The 18,542-nt window shown below is 38.7% G+C and overlaps 1 protein-coding gene across 1 annotated transcript in view; it reads left to right on the top strand.

Moving 5' to 3' along the window:
* Positions 1 to 18,542, top strand: part of DGKK (diacylglycerol kinase kappa) — a 164,938-nt gene that overhangs the window by 69,222 nt on the left and 77,174 nt on the right. The gene's annotated exons all lie outside the window — the stretch shown is intronic.

The following is an 18,542-nucleotide window of genomic DNA, read 5'->3' as shown; positions in this document are numbered from 1 at the left end:
GATAAAAATGCTGAGGTTTTTAAGTAAAATGACTTGCCCAAGGACATACACCTAATAAGTGGTGAAGCTGAGTGTCAAATCCAGGTTTATCTGAGTCCAAAATCTACACTCCTTTTTATTGTACTAGATTGGATTTATAAGAATTTTGGATATATAAGAATCTTTAGTATGTTTCCTACAACAGTGACTGGCTTGTAGAATCCAATTGATAGGAAATGGATTCCTAAACATTTGAGAACACCCTATCTCTTTGTCTTCCACAAGTTTGTTTTTCTCCCACTCAATTTCACTTTATAAACATTCATCAAGTGTCTACTATGGGTACCTTGAGCACTACGCCTGTCAGACATAACTTGGCTATGGCACATGGTTGTGATTTACCAAGATTTTTATGCTGAGGTCTGCTTTCATGATCCATTCAGTTTTGAAATAATTTCTATTCCTGGGCCTAGAGGCTAACCCTGCAATCTAAAATTTGGTAAAAGGCAGCTTTATGGCAACAGAATTGAGCAATATTAAAATAGTTTTTTCCCTATTATACCTTGGTTTTCCTTCATAAATCAAGTGCCAAATTTCTGCAGTTCCTAGCAAGGAGAGTGATATGATTTACTCACAGAGAAGGCTTCTGCTGGTGGCCATACTTCATGGAAATTTATAGAGTCCATTAAACCCACTGGCTCTCCCAGGTGCCATATTGCTGCCCATGTTGTACTTGTGTGCAAATGTTTCTGTGAAAGCTCACAAGTGGTATCATTTAGATCTCTTGTGGTTTTGCAAACTATCCATCTTCCTCTCACTTCAAACCAACATTCACTTCCCAGAAGAGAGAGGCAGTGTATATGACATAATGAGTAGAAACATGTCTAGGCTTTAGAATCAAACAGACTCGAATCAAAGTTATCCCCCTTTGTAACTGTGTGTGATCTTGGAGAAGTCAGTTGACCATTCTGAGCTTTAATGCCTTATCTGTAATGTGAGGATGGTATCTACCTTGCAGTATCATTGCAGTATTTTATGACATCAGACTCCAGTCTGGTGAGAACAATTACTTTCTATCATATGTATAGAAAACTATAAGGGGCAAGAGGAAGACATCTATGTCTCTGAATTTCTGTGTTTCAATTTTGGTGTATGCATATTGCTATTAGTGAGTATTTCAAACTGGATCATCCCTGCCCACTCCTTCCCTTTCTTAAGCCCTGTTTTTAAGGCCTTGTTTCAATTAAAAGACAATACCCATCCTCCAGGACAATTTTGTCCTCTATTTTTTTGTGTAATCTAAGACTAGCTGTCCCCCAGATGTCAACTGATAACCCTTCTCTTCCCATGTAAGTCACTGATGCCTTCTCAGCAACTTTGAACAGGGAACTCCACATTAATTAGGACACAAACTCAGAGTCAATGAAGAGTGACTGAAGGTGGCTCAGAGATCTTTCTAGGACCTGTGATAATCCTGTGTCATTGGTGGGAAAAGATGCATTTATGTCATCTATAAATTCATGTTTGCTGTTACTCCCAACCACCCTTCCAATGTAACATGCTCATCCTATTCTTATTTCCTTTCTACTCCTCTTCCTCATCTCCCTTCCAGGCTTGTCATATTGAATTATTATACATACCGCTGATCTCTCCCTTACTCTCTTTCTCTCTCCCTTAGTATATTTGTACCTTTCTGGTCACCCCTTCTGGATAGTCTATCAAGAGTATACAATTCAGATGGTAACAGTCATCTTTGTTCTATGCCATGACCGGTGGGGTTAGAATTTGATTACTATAGTTAGTGGACATTTAGGAGTTCAGCAGCCTTAATCCCTTAAACCAGTGTTTCTCAACCTTCCTAAAGCTGTGACCCTTTAATACCCTTTCGTTGCTGTAGCAATGAAAATAATTTTATGGCTGGGGGTCACCACAACATGAGGAACTGTATTAAAGGGTCATGGCATTAGGAAGGTTGAGAATCACTGCCTTAAACAAAGCCTGACTGGAGAGGAGTAGAAGTGGGTGGTAGGTAATTTTACCAGGTGTTTGTCTGCAGGGAGAAGTTGGAAAATGCTGAAAATCTGCGTAATGTTTCAGTAAGGAAATAAATGGAGGTACAAACCTGTGAAAGAGGTAGCAGTAGGTTTTAGGGTAAAGCCTCTGAACAAGCTGTGGGAAGTGGCCCCTGGGAGGAAAGGCAACAGTAAGAGCAGCACCCTCAGTATTTCCCAGTAAGATCCTTATGTGATGCTTTTGTGTAACAGTTGTATTACCAAGGTAATGCTTTTTATTACCAGAAGCCAAACAGGTCAGAAAAGAATTTCCCTTTGGGTCCAACGTGGTATGATCTTCATTAACCAAGAGGATGCCTGCCAGTGGCACACTTGACTATGTCATATTATTTTTTTTACCAATGGTGATAACTGAGAATTCTATTGCAGGGTGACAGAAAAGGGGAAATCAGGACTTTGAGATAGGGACTTTTAATTGAAATGTTATCAAACAGCACAGAAGGGATAAAATGTGGAGAGACAGTAAAAGGAGCCTTGTATTGGAAGTCAAAAAGCCAGAGCTAATTTACTACAGAGTGACCATGGGCAAGTCATTTCACTTCCTTGAGTCACAGTGTTCTCATCTGAAAAAAATAGATAGCATTACCTACTTTGTCTATCCATCAGAGTTGTGTTCAGAGTCAAGTGAGAATCTTCCAAGAGTTCGTAGCCTATAAAGTGTGGTGTAAAATAAACAATTATTGTTCCCTCAATTATTTGGGCATTTAATAGTAAAAATAAAACCAAAACTGAACCAACAAGCTGTAATTCACATCCCCAGGCCCCCCCCACTTCTGCTCCCTTCTGTTGATTTACCTAAAATAGGGTATAACATCCTCCAATAAGACCAGTGATTTAAACCTTCCTTTTTTTTTTCTTCCACTAAGGGAGTAACTGGTCCTGCACGTCCTGTGAAACCTCAAGAGGAATTTTAGCTCTGACAATTATTAATCAATTAGGGATCACAATCCCCACATTCCTTCATCTCTCTACAACTCAATTTCTTCATCTATAAAAATGAGGAATATCATGGTACCTACCTTTTAGAGTTGTTATCAGGATCAAGTGAGATAACCCTATATAATTAGCATAGTCTTCCCCATATAATAAGGACTCACCAATTGTTAGCAATTCATCTCACTATTATTATTATTCTAGGAAGCTTGTCCCTTGTAGCCTCCTTTTACGAATTAACACAGCTTTTCAGTTTTTTTACCAGCTAGTAATTTCCCTGGAACCAAGGCCCACAACATAGTCTACCATAATCACTGTTCTTGCCTCCCTTTTCCCTCCAGGTTTGGTTGGCTGTCAAACTACCACCCCTGTGGCCTCCATGTGAGACAATTTTGCACAGCCAGGGACAGTCTCTGCTCAGAGGCAGCAAGGCTATTCACAGCTTTAGAGGTCGAGTGAGATCTCCCATGGATCTGTCAACACACACCCTACCCCCAAGCTAATCTCACCCCTGAGGTGCCCTTACCTGATACCTTGCTCCTGCTCTCACCTACCATTGGTGGGAAAGCCAGCCAAGGCATTCTCTTTCTCTCTCTCACATGCACACACACACACTCCTTCCATTCTCACTACTAATACACAAACACTAGTGAATTAGTGAATTTCATCTTCCCTAGATCACCATTGCTACAAGAAACAAGCATAACCAATGGGTCTGGAATCAATTTCTCTCTCTCCTCCTCATGATTCTTGTCAATACCACTTCATAAGGCTGAGAAAAAAATTAAAAGCCAAAACTCACATAGCTCTTCTTTGTTATCTAACCACTTTATCCCAAGATGACTTATTAGTGAATATATTCTTAGGTCCTGTTCAGACCTTCAGATGGCTATCTACTTGAGTCCAGTTTAGCAATAAGGCAATCTCCCCAACTCCTGGGTAAACATTTACTCCCCAAGTACATATGGTTAGGTGATATGAAGTACATATTGAAGTATCACCTACTGGATACAATATACACTATTCAGTTGATGGATATACTAAAAGCCTAGACTTCTCCACTATGCAATACATCCATGTAACAATAAAAAAGAAAAACATTTATGCCCTCTAAATATATTTTCAAAAATATTTAAAAAATAAATCTATGATTGAAAAGAGACAGGTACTTTTGATAACCAGAGCACAGAGAGCATTGAAATTGAATTTTCTTCACTTCTTTGCTATTTAAGTGAGTTGTAGCCAAATAAGCTGCATACAGTCATGTGCTGTGTACTGGTCTTGGTCAACAACAGACTGCATATACTATAGTGATCACATCAGATACTGTGTTTTTACTGTATGTTTTCTACATTTAGATACACAAATATTAATACTTACCATTGTGTTATAGTTGCCTACACTATTCAGTACAGTAACGTGCCATACATGTTTGTTGCCTAGGAGCAAAAGACTATACCATATAGCTTAGGTATGTAGTAGGTTATACCATCTAGGTTTGTGTGTAAGTACATTGATGTATGCACAATGATAAAATCACCTAATGACACATTTCTCATAGTGCATCTCTGTCATTAAGTGACACATAAGTGTATTTGTATATTTGCAACTTTTCTTTTTGAAAGCATTTGTAAATACCTTTAAAGGCTTTAGTCTCCAGATTTAGAAGCTCCTAGGCATGGTCCAGCATATTGTTACAAAGTATCAACATATGAAAAATTGGGGATTGTAATATTATAGGTACCTCTCTAAAGGACTCTGATTTTCTTTTCCTCTCACTGATTGTGAAATCATTTGCAGTACATGATCCCGTTTGAGAAATTCAGCTAAATTAGTGGGAAATCTGCAGACATTAGTCATCCACGGATTTTTCTGTGGGGTAAAATAGTAGCCCATGGGGAAAGAAGAAGGAGTAGATTGAAGTTATCTTCAAGTTGGATCTGGCACTCAAGTCAGATCATGATGATCATCACGTAGCCATTTGGTATTGAGGGGGGAACAGTAGAGTCAAACAGATCAGTATTCAGATCCCACCTCTGCTAGTCATTGTGACTTGAAACTAGTCACTCAAGCTCTGTGACTCTCAACTTCTTCATCTGCCTCACTGGGCTGTTACTGTGGGTGCTAAATGAGCTAATGCATGTAAAGCAAGGGCAAATAGCAGCCATCTGTCAGCCAGCAACAACTCTCTTCCTTTGAGGGGAATGATCAAACAGAAACTTAGAGAAGAAATTACTGCTCTTGCTGCTTCTAATGAGGACCATTACCAGAATCAGAATAGGAGTCACTGGTCTCAGAGTAGATTGTTAGGATAAACCACACCTATGCCATGGTGGTGGGGGCCAGGATTAGTTACAAGCAGTGGGGGGACATGTCCCTAAGAGAAGAAACATCCACAGAATATTAGAATAACCTTCATTTCTGGTGGCTGATAGTTGGGTAAAAGGGTTGAGAAGAAGATAGTTGGAATCAGGTATTGCTTTGACATTTTTCGGGTAATTCAGTGGTGCTAGATAAGATAATTCATAACCTCATTTCTCTGATCTTAGTTGAGGACTAGGGTCTAAAATACCCTGATATCTTTCCTTTTGGGACTTTGTCTAACCACAGAACTTCATTTCACTGCATTTCCTTCCTCTTAAGATTTTGGCTCCTCCAAGGCTCAGAAGCAATCCTTCCCCTACTCAGAACCTTCATTCTTCTCTGCATTTGTAGAACAAAACCAATCTTCTGCAGGAAGACTTCCCATAAGCCACTTTTTCCCTCAAACTTCCAAAGCTCTGACCCAGCCTTTGTCTTGATCCCACTCTTAGAGTCAAACCATCTTCCTGCTGTCTCTTTACATTCCTTTCCGTGCTATTCCCCTGGAGCCCTCAAACTATGCACATGTTCCAGAAGGTACTGCCAATACAGAGCAAATTCAAGGTCTGCACTTAAAGGGTACCTTCACTCACTGTAGGAAGTTCAATGGGGAGTCTACACACCACTGAAATAGGGTGGCTTGAAGCCAAGACCCAATTCTGCCACTTATTCAGTTTGACTTGGGCAAGTGCAGCCCCTCTTGGTGACATATTTTCATAATTTCTAACAGAATAAGGATAGCTAAGATTGCTCTCTTCTAAGGTCAAGGTTAGCTAAGTTAAAGGAATGTTTTGTGGCATAGGAATAGACTTTGAACTACATAGACCAGAGTTCATATCCCCATCCTACCAACTTAAAAGTGGCCTTTCAGAGTGGTGAAATGGCTAGTTCAAGGCTGCACAGCTAATAGGCAGCAAAACTAGCTTTCAAACCTATGTGTAGCTCTGAGAGGATTCAGCAGAGCTCTTCGCCTTTCCTGGCTGCTGCTAGACCCAAGACAATTACCAAGAGCCAGGTAACCACTTTCTGCGCCTTGTTGGCCTGAGCCCAGATCACTCACCCAGACAGACTGGCTCCAGCACTTACTGGCTGTGTGACCTTGGGCAAATCACTTAACCTCGCTGAGCCTCAATTTCCTTGTCTGTTAGATGAGTATACCCTGCAGAACATGTGCCTGCCACTCTGCAAAATGAGTCTCTTGTCCCTTGTGCATTGTGGACCCAGGAGCTACTGCCATAGCTTCACTCATGCCACTACTAGAATCTTTAATCCCTGGCTGGCTAAAGGCTGCAGCAGAAGAATGAAGAACACAGTAGCCATCTGTTTTCCCTGGAGTTTCAGCACTAAAGCCAGGAGAATGATGGGCAAACAGACACTGCTGGTCACCCAACGCACTGAGAAGCCAGATATTTCTATTGCCCAGGTCTGCAAGGACAATCGCTGCAAATGTGCTTTCACTTCTTCCTGTACTAAGGAAGAACTATAGAGGGTCATCCATGTTCCTACTTCCTATTAATGAAATAAAAGAAAGTTGAGAATGATGCTATATTCCCCAATCCCCCAAACAATTAGTATTCCTTACCCCTCCTGGGAAACTCCAGTAATAAAAAAGGGAAAGGGAAGGGGGTAGAAAGATTTGAGGATATATAGCCCTATCGGCTAAGGTTCCACTTACACTGCTACTTTTGCTGAATTTTAAACTTAGAGGTGTTTAGGCTTTATGGTTCCAATGTACTAGTTTTAAAGTCACCAACCCTTAACATTTATTTTATCAATGTACACACACCAGCGCAAAATGGAATGTATATACAGAGAGTCGTTGCAGTATTGTTTGTAATAAAATGAGATTTGAAACCACTGTCTATCAATAGGAGACCACTTAAATAAATTATTTTATATCCAAAAAGAATTTTACATACCAAGAGGCAACCCAGTATGTACCAATATGGAAAAAGCCCCATGATATATTGTGTAGAAAGCAAGAAACAAAACATTATACACAGAAAGCTAAGATTTACATGAAGAAAAAGAATATATGTATACATACACATGTTTGTTCATGCGTATAAAATATCTTTTGAATGATATGCAAGAAATTGATTAAAGTTTTGGCCTATTTAGAAAAAAATAAATTAATAAAGCATCATTCTCAACTTTCTTTTATTTCATTAATAGAAAGTAGGAACATGGATGATCCTCTATAGTTCTTCCTTAGTACAGGAAGGAGTGAAAGCGCATTTGCAGCAATTGTCCTTGCAGGCCTAGGCAATAGGAAGATCTGGCTTCTCAGTGCGTTGGGTGACCAGCAGTGTCTGTTTGCCCATCATTCTCCTGGCTTTAGTGCTGAAACTCTAGGGAAAACAGGTGGCTACTGTGTTCTTCATTCTTCTGCTGCAGCCTTTAGCCAGCCAGGGATTAAAGATTCTAGTAGTGGCATGGGTGGAACTATGGCAGTAGCTCCTGGGTCCACAATGCACAAGGGACAAGAGACTCATTTTCCAGAGTGGCAGGCACATGTTCTGCAGGGTATACTCATCTAACAGACAAGGAAATTGAGGCTCAGCGAGGTTAAGTGATTTGCCCAAGGTCACACAGCTAGTAAGTGCTGGAGCCAGTCTGTCTGACTCCTGCCACTGTCAATGGGACCCTGGGAATGTAAAGCTTTCAATGAAGCCATGGTTCTGGCCTTTTTTAAAGCTTAAAGCACCTGGAGTTGCATTTTAACCAAATTAAACACTGTTGCTCTGAATCAACTTTGACAGACCTGTGTAGGAAATGGCTTTTTTGACAGCACCCCCACCCCCAAAGCAAAGAGAATAGATGTTCCAGGTTGTCTAACTGAAGGAGCCATAGGTCTCCCCAGCTATGCTCATAGTTAGAATTTCATTCTTACTTGGGGAGTGACAGCCTACTCATCCTACAACTTGATCCAGCCTCCCTCACAAAGAGTAGCATGAGATATTAGAAGAGAGGCCAGCTAATAACAGGTAGTGGTGCATGTCATGATGCTTGCCTACCTTTTGTTTGAGTGGAATTCACTTTGGCTATGTAATAAGGATTTCTTTTGATAAGAAAGGGTAAAAACTCTACAAAGCCTCTTATATCAAAAATCCACCACCTTGGGCAGCGCCTGTGGTTCAGTGAGTAGGGCGCCGGCCCCATATGCAGAGGGTGGCGGGTTCAAACCCAGCCCCCGCCAAACTGCAACAAAAAAATAGCCGGGCGTTGTGGCAGGCGCCTGTAGTCCCAGCTGCTCGGGAGGCTGAGGCAAGAGAATCGCGTAAGCCCAAGAGTTAGAGGTTGCTGTGAGCCGTGTGACCCCACGGAACTCTACCCAAGGGCGGTACAGTGAGACTCTGTCTCTACAAAAAAAAAAAAAAAAGAACAAAAATCCACCAAACCACAGAAAAGCAGACATAGCAGATAGTAGAAGCTTTGGGTATTTGAAAGGAGCACAAGAAAAGGTCATGGCAGCAGTTGTACTTGCCCTTTCCCAATTAAGCAGCAGGCTGGTGTTATATATAGGAAATTGGCATGCTTTTATAGACCCTGTTGAGATATTTTTATGAATATGGAGAGAATAAAATGCTTATCCTTCTTGGTAATTAATTTATGTATGCTAAGTTGTAGAGAACATCAGGGAGGGAGAATACCTGTGTCAGGGTGTGGGGGTTTCGGGAGTAATGGATTTGGAGATTGGCATACCAAAGAGGATCCAAAATGAAACTCAAGCAATGTTTTCCAAAGCTCTAGACTTCTCTGTAAGGGCTGCACAATTTCAACACAGACATTTTGTGTGAACGCTGTACACGGGACCTGAATTACCTATGCGTTAGAGTCCTGAATTCTTGGATTTGAATGAAGCCAATTGAGCTCTGTAGTGACTGAGCTTGGGACAATAGACAAATTAGCACCATATTCATTCCCACTACAAAACAGCCAGCCTAGAGAGTTTAACAGTAGAGACCACAATGTTATGTGGGTTCTAAATTCAGATAGAACTGGAGGAAGAAATAGGAAGGTTGCCAGCAGTGTGTTTTGGTTTAAGAGACATCAAGTGATACCATGGTATTTAAATATGTACAAGGACCCTACAACCCTTCCTGACTTCTATCTGCAGCATTGCAGATATTCCACAAAATGTGGCAGCTTGGACCAAGAGGACTGTATATATGTCCCATTTTAGGAAATAGCTGTGTGCCTGTAAAGGTGGCCACCAAGTGAAATTTCCTATGTAGAGTTCTATTTCTCATTGTCTTTCATAATAACATTAGAGATGCATTCTTTTGACAAATATTTTAGCCCAAAGACACTGAAAAGTCTTAAACATGCAAAACAAACATGGACAGTCTTATTTGAGAGGAAAAGTTGCAAATTCCTTTATGATGTCTTAAAAATAAGAATGTATGGGCAAGTCACTTGAAGAAACCAAGTTCAGGATGTCTTTTATAGAACAGAATTGAGTTAGAAGATGTTTTTCACTGCTTACAGAGGGTTAATGGGAGAATTCTATATTAAAGAAAAAGCACTTTGTCAATCATAAAGTGCTGTAGACCTGTGAATTCTAATTACTCTTCCTGTTGATTTTGGATAGTCACTAAAAAAAAAAAAAAACATATCTCCTTCTTGTTCACCATAAAACATTAGATCTGTAGAAAAATAAGGATTACCATTTGCTTCTTGGAGGGAAGCTCATTACTGTTCTAGTACTGAGTATTCAGAGCTGTTCACAGAACAACTTTTAAAGTTTAGCTATCTACATGGTCTTGTCTTTTAGGACACAGTTTGGTAGGGAATGGGTGGGGAATGTGTTCAGTCTGTCTTGTATATACTAATTAACCAAGCCCTCCCAGTTTTCTTATCATGGGGAGAGGAAGCAGAGTCCACCAGCATTTTGTATTTGTGGATCCTTGAGCAAATTTAGGAAAAATACTCAAGCCTCAGATTTACTGCCTAGAACTTGGATGTGGCACTCCACATGATTGTGCTGAGGGGACAATGAGATGATATTATCTGTGTGAGGGCTGGGAAGCACTATGCAAATCCTCTTAGACTTAGAGGATAGGCAAGAGATCTCCCTCTAATCCCTGCCTTTACAAGATGTATGTGCTTGTTTGCTTATTGTTCCAGTTTTGTATCAGGTCCTCAGGTTCAGTTTAGTAGCACCAAACAATTAAAGGTTGCTTTGCATTCATGTATTATGTTTCATAGATTTGGGACAACTCTGATTGATTTTTTGGCTTCTGCCTGTTCAAACTGGCTTCCTGGCTGGCTTATTGGGTTTTATGATAATTGTTTATGTAGAAACAGTAACTGGGTGAGTAGGGAATTTTCTCCGAAGGGGTATAGCATTTAGAAGGCAAAGGACTACAGGTATTTTACCACGTCCAAGATCCAAGTTTAGGTATTTGTGGGAGTTCAGAGCTGATAATTACAAATTAAGAAACTCTTGTTCGGGCATTCTAACTCTTCTCCATAATACACATGAACTCTGAACTCACATACTACAACCTTCTATGATGTGACAGTAGCCATAGTTCAGAATTTCCAAACTGGTTGCCTGTAGGCCAATTTTGACTTAGATAAATATTTTGTTTGGCCCTCACAAGTTTTTTTAAAAAATTTAATCACTTGATGACATTTCAAAATAATGAAAGCCCTTTTCTTAAAGCATTTGCATTAAAAATGACCAGTTTAGCAAATTGTGGTACATGTATACCATGGAATATTATGCAGCCTTAAAGAAAGATGGAGACTTTACCTCTTTCATGTTTACATGGATGGAGCTGGAACATATTCTTCTTAGCAAAGTATCTCAGGAATGGAAGAAAAAATATCCAATGTATTCAGCTCTACTATGAAGCTTAATTATAGCTTTCACATGAAGACTATAACCCAACTATAGCACAAGACTATGGGGAAAGGGCCAAGGAAGGGGAAGGGAGGGGGGAGGTTTTGGTGGAGGGAGGGTAATGGGTGGGGCCACATCTATGGTGCATCTTAGAATGGGTACAGGCAATTGCACTAATGTACACAGCTATGATTTAACAATAAAAAAAAAATTAAAAAAAAATGACCAGTTTAGGTTCGGCGCCTGTGGCTCAAGTGGCTAAGGCGCCAGCCACATACACCTAAGCTGGCAGGTTCAAATCCAGCCCGGCCCACCAAACAACGGCTGCAGCCAAAAAATAGCTGGGAGTTGTGGTGGGCACCTGTGGTCCCAGCTACTTGGGAGGCGGAGGCAGGAGAATGGCTTGAGCCCAGAAGTTGGAGGTTGCTGTGATCTGTGACGCCATAGCATTCTACCCAGGGCAACAGCTTGAGGCTCTGTCTCCAAAAAAAAAAAAAGACCAGTTTAGTACTATGGCATAGCAAGGAAATCACTGGGATTTGGCTGGTATACCCAACAACAGGATGTATGCATGGATAACCATTGTCTTGGTGGAACCCTTCATTTGAACTGGAAGATAAACATTTAGGGGCATGAACATGAAGGTCCTATTGTTCTTTCAAACGATTCTATAAGCTCACATAAGTTTGTGTTCAACTACATAAATTATCAGTTCCTCCACTTCCACTCTTACCATCCATATTTTTGAGACAAGGAATGTGCCTACAACTTCTTTAGCTTCCTGACATGGCCTAAAAAAGGTGTGTACACATTGGAACTGAGAAAAGATGAAGCAGTCTATCCAATGATAGGTGCATCATAAAGTTCCTCTTTTTTTTCTTGTTTACAAATATTAGTTTTACAGAATGTGAACTAAAGGTTTTGATGGTTTGCTGTGTCTTTGGATGGATAACAGGCTGTCATTAATTAGCAGGAAAAAGATGAGTGAATAAGAAAAGACATTTCTTCATTTCTTAAGTACCAGGAAGGAAAAATAAAAAGTTTCATTACTAAAGGTTGATAGAAGAGGCTGAATTCTGCTTATATCAATAAGTATTTCAAATTGCCAGGGTCTAGAAATTTTCTAGAGGGTTCAGAAATCCCAGCATTCTGAGAATCTTCTGGAGGGACTAATCCCTCTCCTTATTTTCACCTCCTTACCTCATTTTTCTACACCCAAAAGGTAAAGGAGGAAGAGAGACCTGGTTATGGAAGTAGGAAGGGGGAGAGCAGTTAAAGTTAAGGATAAAGGGGTCTAATACCTGGAAGCATGCTACCTTCCTAGACTCAACCAGAAAGAATTAGAAATTTTGAATAGACTCATATCAATCACTGAAATAGAATCAACTATAAAAAATCTCCCCCCTGCAAAAAAAGTCCAGGACCAGATGGCTTTTCATCAGAATTCTACCAAACCTTCAAAGAGGAACTAGTACCTATATTACATAACTTTTTCCAAAACATAGAAAAAAAAAAGGAATCCCCAACTCATTCTATGAAGCAAATATCACTTGATCCCCAAGGCAGAAAAGGACCCAATAAAGAAAGAAAACTATAGACCAATATCATTAATGAATATTGATGCAAAAATATTCAATAATATCCTAGCAAACAGAATTCAATGATACATCAAAAAAATTATACACCACGATCAAGTTGGTTTTATCCCAGGGTTACAAGATTTGTTCAACATATGCAAATCTATAAATAAAATAAAAAACAAAGATCATATGATTCTATCAATTGATGCAGAAAAAGCTTTTGATAATATCCAGCATACTTTCATGATTAGAACACTTTAAAAAATAGGCTTAGATGGGACATTTCTTAAACTGATAGAGGCCATCTATAGCAAACCCACAGGTAATATCATATCGAATGGAATAAAATTGAAAACATTTCCACTTACATCTGGAACTAGACAAGGATGCCCATTGTCACCACTGCTATTCAACATAGTAATGGAAGTCTATCCATTATAGTCAGGCAAGAGAAGGGGATCAAAGGTATTCAAATGGGGTCAGAGGAGGTCAAACGCTCACTGTTCATGGATGATATGATCTTATACTGGAAAACTCCAGGGACTCTACTACAGAACTCTTAGAAGTGATCAAGGAGTTTATCAGTGTTTCAGGATACAAAATCAGTACTTACACTGGTAGCTCACACCTGTACTCCTAGCATTCTGGGAGGTCCAGGCAGGTGGATTGCCTAAGCTCACAGCTTCGATTCCAGTCTGAACCAGAGTGAGACTTCGTCTCTAAAAATAGCCAGGCATTGTGGCAGATGCCTGTAGTCTCAGCCACTTGGGAGGCTGAGGCAAGGGAATCATTTGAGCCCAAGAGTTTGAGGTTTCTGTGAGCTATGATAAAACAGCACTCTACTGGGGGCAACAAAGTGAGACTCTGTCTCCAAAAAAAAAGTAAGTTACAGTGTTACATTGTATTGTTTATATATGCCAACAATAGTCAAGCTGAAAATATAGTCAAGGACTCTATTCCTTTTGCAGTAGTGCCAAAGAAGATGAAATACCTGGGAATTTATCTAACAAAGGAAGTAAAAGATCTCTATAATGAGAACTATGAAACCTAAGAAAATAAATAGCTAAAGATGTTAACAAATGGAAAAACATTCCATGCTTGTGGTTGGGAAGAATCAACATTGTTAAAATGTCCATACTGCCCAAAGCAATCTACAGATTTAATGCAATCCCTATCAAATCACCAATGTCATACTTTAAAGAACTTGAAAAAATAGTACTTCATTTTATATGGAATCAGAAAAAAACTCACATAGCCAACACATTACTTAGAAATAAAAACAAATCAGGAGACATCATGTTACCAGACTTCAGATTATACTATAAATCTACAGTGATCAAAACAGCATGATACTGGCACAAAAATAGAGATGTAGATATATGGAACAGAATAGAGAACCTAGAGACAAACTCAATCACATATTGTCATTTGATCTTTGATAAGCCTAACAAAAACATACATTGGGGGAAAAGATCCCCTATTTAACAAATGATACTGGGAGAACTGGCTAGCTTGTAGAAGAGTGAAACTAGACCTTCACTATTCACCACTAACAAAAAATTGATTCTCACTGGATAAAAGATTTAAATTTAAGACATGAAACTATAAAAATACTAGAAGAGAGTGCAGGGAAAATGCTTGAGGATATTGGCTTGGGAAAATATTTTATGAGGAGGAGCCCCCTGGCAATTGAAGGAACACCAAAAATATATTACTGTGATCTGATTAAGCTAAAAATCTTCTGCACAATTAAGAGCACTGTAAGTAAAACAAACAGACAACCTTCAGAATGGGAGAAGATTTTTGCAGGTTATGTTTCTGACAAAGATCTGATAACTACAATCTGCAGAGAACTCAAACTTATCAATAAGTAAAGAACAACCCCATTTCTTTGTGGGCAAGAGATTTGAACAGAAACTTCTCTGATGAAGACAGGTGCATGACCTACAAACACATGAAAAAATGCTCATCATGTTTAATCATCAGAGAAATGCAAATCAAAACCACTTTGAGATATCACCTAACTCCAGTAAGATTAGCCCACATCACAAAATCCCAAAACTGTAGCTGTTGGTGTGGATGTGGAGAGAAGGGAATGCTTCTACACTGCTGGTGGGATTGCAAACTAATACAGCCTTTGTGGAAAGAAGTATGGAGAATTCTCAAGAAACTAAAAGTTGACCTACCATTTGATCTTTCAATATCATTACTAGGTATCTACCCAGATGAAGAAACATCATTTTACAACCAAGACATTTGCACTTAATAGCCAAGTCATGGAAGCAGCCTAAATGCCCATCAACCCATGAATGGATTAACAAATTGTTATATATGTATACCATGGAATACTATGCAGCCATAAAAAGATGGAGACTTTACATTTTTTATGTTTATCTGGATGGAGGTGGAACATATTCTTCATAGTAAATTATCTCAAGAATAGAAAAAAAAAGTATCCATTGTACTCAATACTATTATGAAACCAATTTAAAAACACTTACACATTCATATCAATGATAAAACACAAATATAGTCCAGAAAGAAAGAGAGAAGAAGAGGGAGAAGGGAGTGAAGGGGGGGTGAGTGGAGGAAGGGTATTTGGCAGGATCTCATCTAATGTGTACAATGCAAGGGTACGTTTCAAAACAACTAAGAGTATATTATAAATGTCTTACCACAAAAAAGTAAGATGATGTTTATGTTAATTAGTTTGATTTAAGCATTCCCCATTGTGTATCGAATCATCACATTGTACCCCATAAACGTATACGGTTATGATTTAATAAAAATTAAGTTAAAAAAGGATAAAGGGGGGCAGCGCCTGTGGTTCAAAGGAGTGGAGCGCCGGCCCCATATGCTGGAGGTGGCAGGTTCAAACCCAGCCCTGGCCAAAAACTGAAAAAAAAAAAAAAAAAAAAAAAAAAAAAAGTATAAAGGGGTCTTTTGCAGCATTTTGGCTAGAGAATTCAAGGTTATGTGTCATTAGAATGGAAAGAATCCCTAAGTGCTTGTTTAAAATGTGTAATCCCTAAGTGTTTGTTTCCATATAATTGTGAAGTTTGGTCTTTTGTAATATTCATAATGTAAGGTGTTTGGGGTTAGGATTAGTAATTTGCTTATGCTTACCAAAAACAAAGTTTTAACTTTGTTAGTAATCTTATTCAAGGTAATACTACTTTATTTGGCTCTTTCTGTCAATGCCCTCTTGGATCTTTTAACTTGGTGAAGGGGTTTATCCAGCTAAACAATTTGAGAACCACAGAGCTTACTATTTTCTAGCATTGACATTCTGTTCTTGTCATGGTTGACTAGGTGCTCCTGCTTCCAGAGGGTAATTTGGCTTTCAATAGAAATAAAGTAAGCTGATAGGCAAAACAAGGTCAATTCTCACAGGATGCTAGCCCTGTTATGGTGGCAAGGGATTATAAGGGATTATTTGGGTTGATAAGCTATGGCATCTGCTAGAGTGGTTCCAGACTTGATCCAAAATGTGTTCATAATAATAATAACTTGCTAGTATCATTTATAATGATTTATTTTTGGAAGGCAGCTCTGCAACTTCACCATCCACTTCAGGAATCCTCCTCAGTCCCTATTGGTAGACAAACATTGAAACTCTCCCTTTCTCAGACCCTGGATATCAAATATAAAAGAGATGGCCTCATATGCCTTAAAGCACTCAAATAGCCACTCCCCCAAACAGCCAGACTATAGATAGAGTTTTTTTTTTTTAATGAATACATTTATAGGCCCTTGCCATGTCCCGTGGATATATGTCTATGTTCTTTTAATGATTTTTTTTTATTATTGTAGCTTTATACTAGGGTTTAAAATCTAAACAGCAGCTAGTCCCCTTAATTTCTCTTCTTTTGTAGAGTTTCCCTGGCTATTTTTGTTTGTTCATTCAAAAAAATTAATAGGTAAGATTTAGCAGTTTTAGGTTTTCAGAAAAATTGAATGGAAAGTAAAGAATGTTCCCACATACCTCCTCACCTCTCCTAGTTTCCTGTTATTAACACTTTGTATTAGTGAGGTACAGATGTTGCAATTGGTGGGCCAATATTTGTTCATTATTGACTAAAGTCCATAGTTTCCATTAGGGTTCACTCTTGGTGTTATACATTCTATGAGTTCCGACAAATATATAACAATATATATCCACTATTATAGTATTATACCGAGTAATTCAATTACTCTAAAAAATCTCCTGTGCTCTGCCTATTTATTCCTTTCTAACTCCTTTTGAATCCTTGGTAGTCACTGAGATTTTTTTAGTGTCCCTATAATTTTGCCTTTTCCATAATGTCAAACAGTTTAATTAATAATGTATGTAGCCTTTTACTTAGAAATATGCCTTTAAGAGTTCTCTATGCCTTTTTGTGGCTTGACGGCTCATTTCTTTTTGTCACTGAATAATATTCCATTGTATAGATATACCACAGTCTGTTCATCCAGTCAACTATTTAAGGACATTTTAGTTGCTTCTAAGTTTGGACAATTATAAATAGAACTTCTACAAACATCTGTGTGCAGAATTTGTGTGGACATAAGTTGTCAATGCATTTGGATAAACACTACAGATTGCAATTGCTGGGTCTTATGGTAGAGTATGTTTGATTTTGTAAAAAACTGCCAAACTGTCTTGCAAACTGGTCATATTATTTTGCTTTGCTACCAGTAATGAATGAGAGTTCCTCTAGTTCCATATCCTTGCCAGCATTTGGTGGTGTATTTTGTATTTTAATCATTCTAATCGATGTGTAATGTTATTTCATTGTTGTTTTATGATGGTTTAACATTTTTTTAAAGTTATTTTTCTGGTGTTTGTTCTGGGGATTATAATATACAAACTTACCAGACTCTACCTCACATTTATACTAACTTAGTTACAGTGAGCTGTAGAAACCTTACTCCTATGTACTTCTACTGTCTTCAATGATTCCCTGACTGGTAGACCTTAGCTAGGGTCTGAGTTAGGGGTAGGTGCTGGATTACTGGAAATAGGATCCGAATAACCATGCAGGATGGTTTGCTGGGGTAGGATATGTGATCTGGAGGTCAATAAAATAGGAACTGGAAGAAATATAATAATTTCTCTTTTTTGCTTCCTACAATATCATGTAAGAGTTTGGCAAATGCCTAAGCTAAAGCCTCTTGTGCTATCATATTCACAGGTTATAAAGCAGATCTTAGTTTACTAGTCCATGGCTTGCAATGCCTAAAAAAAAAAAAAATGGGTTCTTCTTTAAGAGTGCTTTCCAGAAGAGGCCAGGAGAATGTAGTTGTGTAGATATCTGACAGTCTAAACTAAAAAGCTTTAAACTTAAAAAAGGAGAAAATATCCAAGCAAATCCTGTAAATAAGCTAATATAGGAAATGTTATATATGAAAAAATAAGGACAGTAAAGGAAGCATTTAATAATTGGCAGAGCATAATAACTTGGGGAAAGGGCAGAAATTATGCACACACAGGTGTACACATACATACATGTGCCCTTCAGGTGTATAGAGTTGGAGCAGTTAAAATCTAGGATTCAAGTCTTTAGCAGATTGTTGTTAATCTACAAGTTTCAGTTTAGTATTGAGTACATGGGATGCTTGATTTTCCATTCTTGTGAAACTTTACTTAAGAGAGTGTTCTCCAAATCCAACAATAGGCATACAAGAGAAAAACTCAATTAAATTCAAGAAAGAAGGAGGGGGTAGGGCGTTGGTAAGTTTTCACCTAATACGTACAATGTATGGGTAAATGGCACACTTCCTTGG

Source organism: Nycticebus coucang, chromosome X (assembly GCF_027406575.1).
Source record: "Nycticebus coucang isolate mNycCou1 chromosome X, mNycCou1.pri, whole genome shotgun sequence".
NCBI classification, from domain to species: domain Eukaryota; kingdom Metazoa; phylum Chordata; class Mammalia; order Primates; family Lorisidae; genus Nycticebus; species Nycticebus coucang.
The sequence above is the reverse complement of the archived record's forward strand: the minus strand, read 5'-3'. Positions and strand labels throughout refer to the sequence as shown.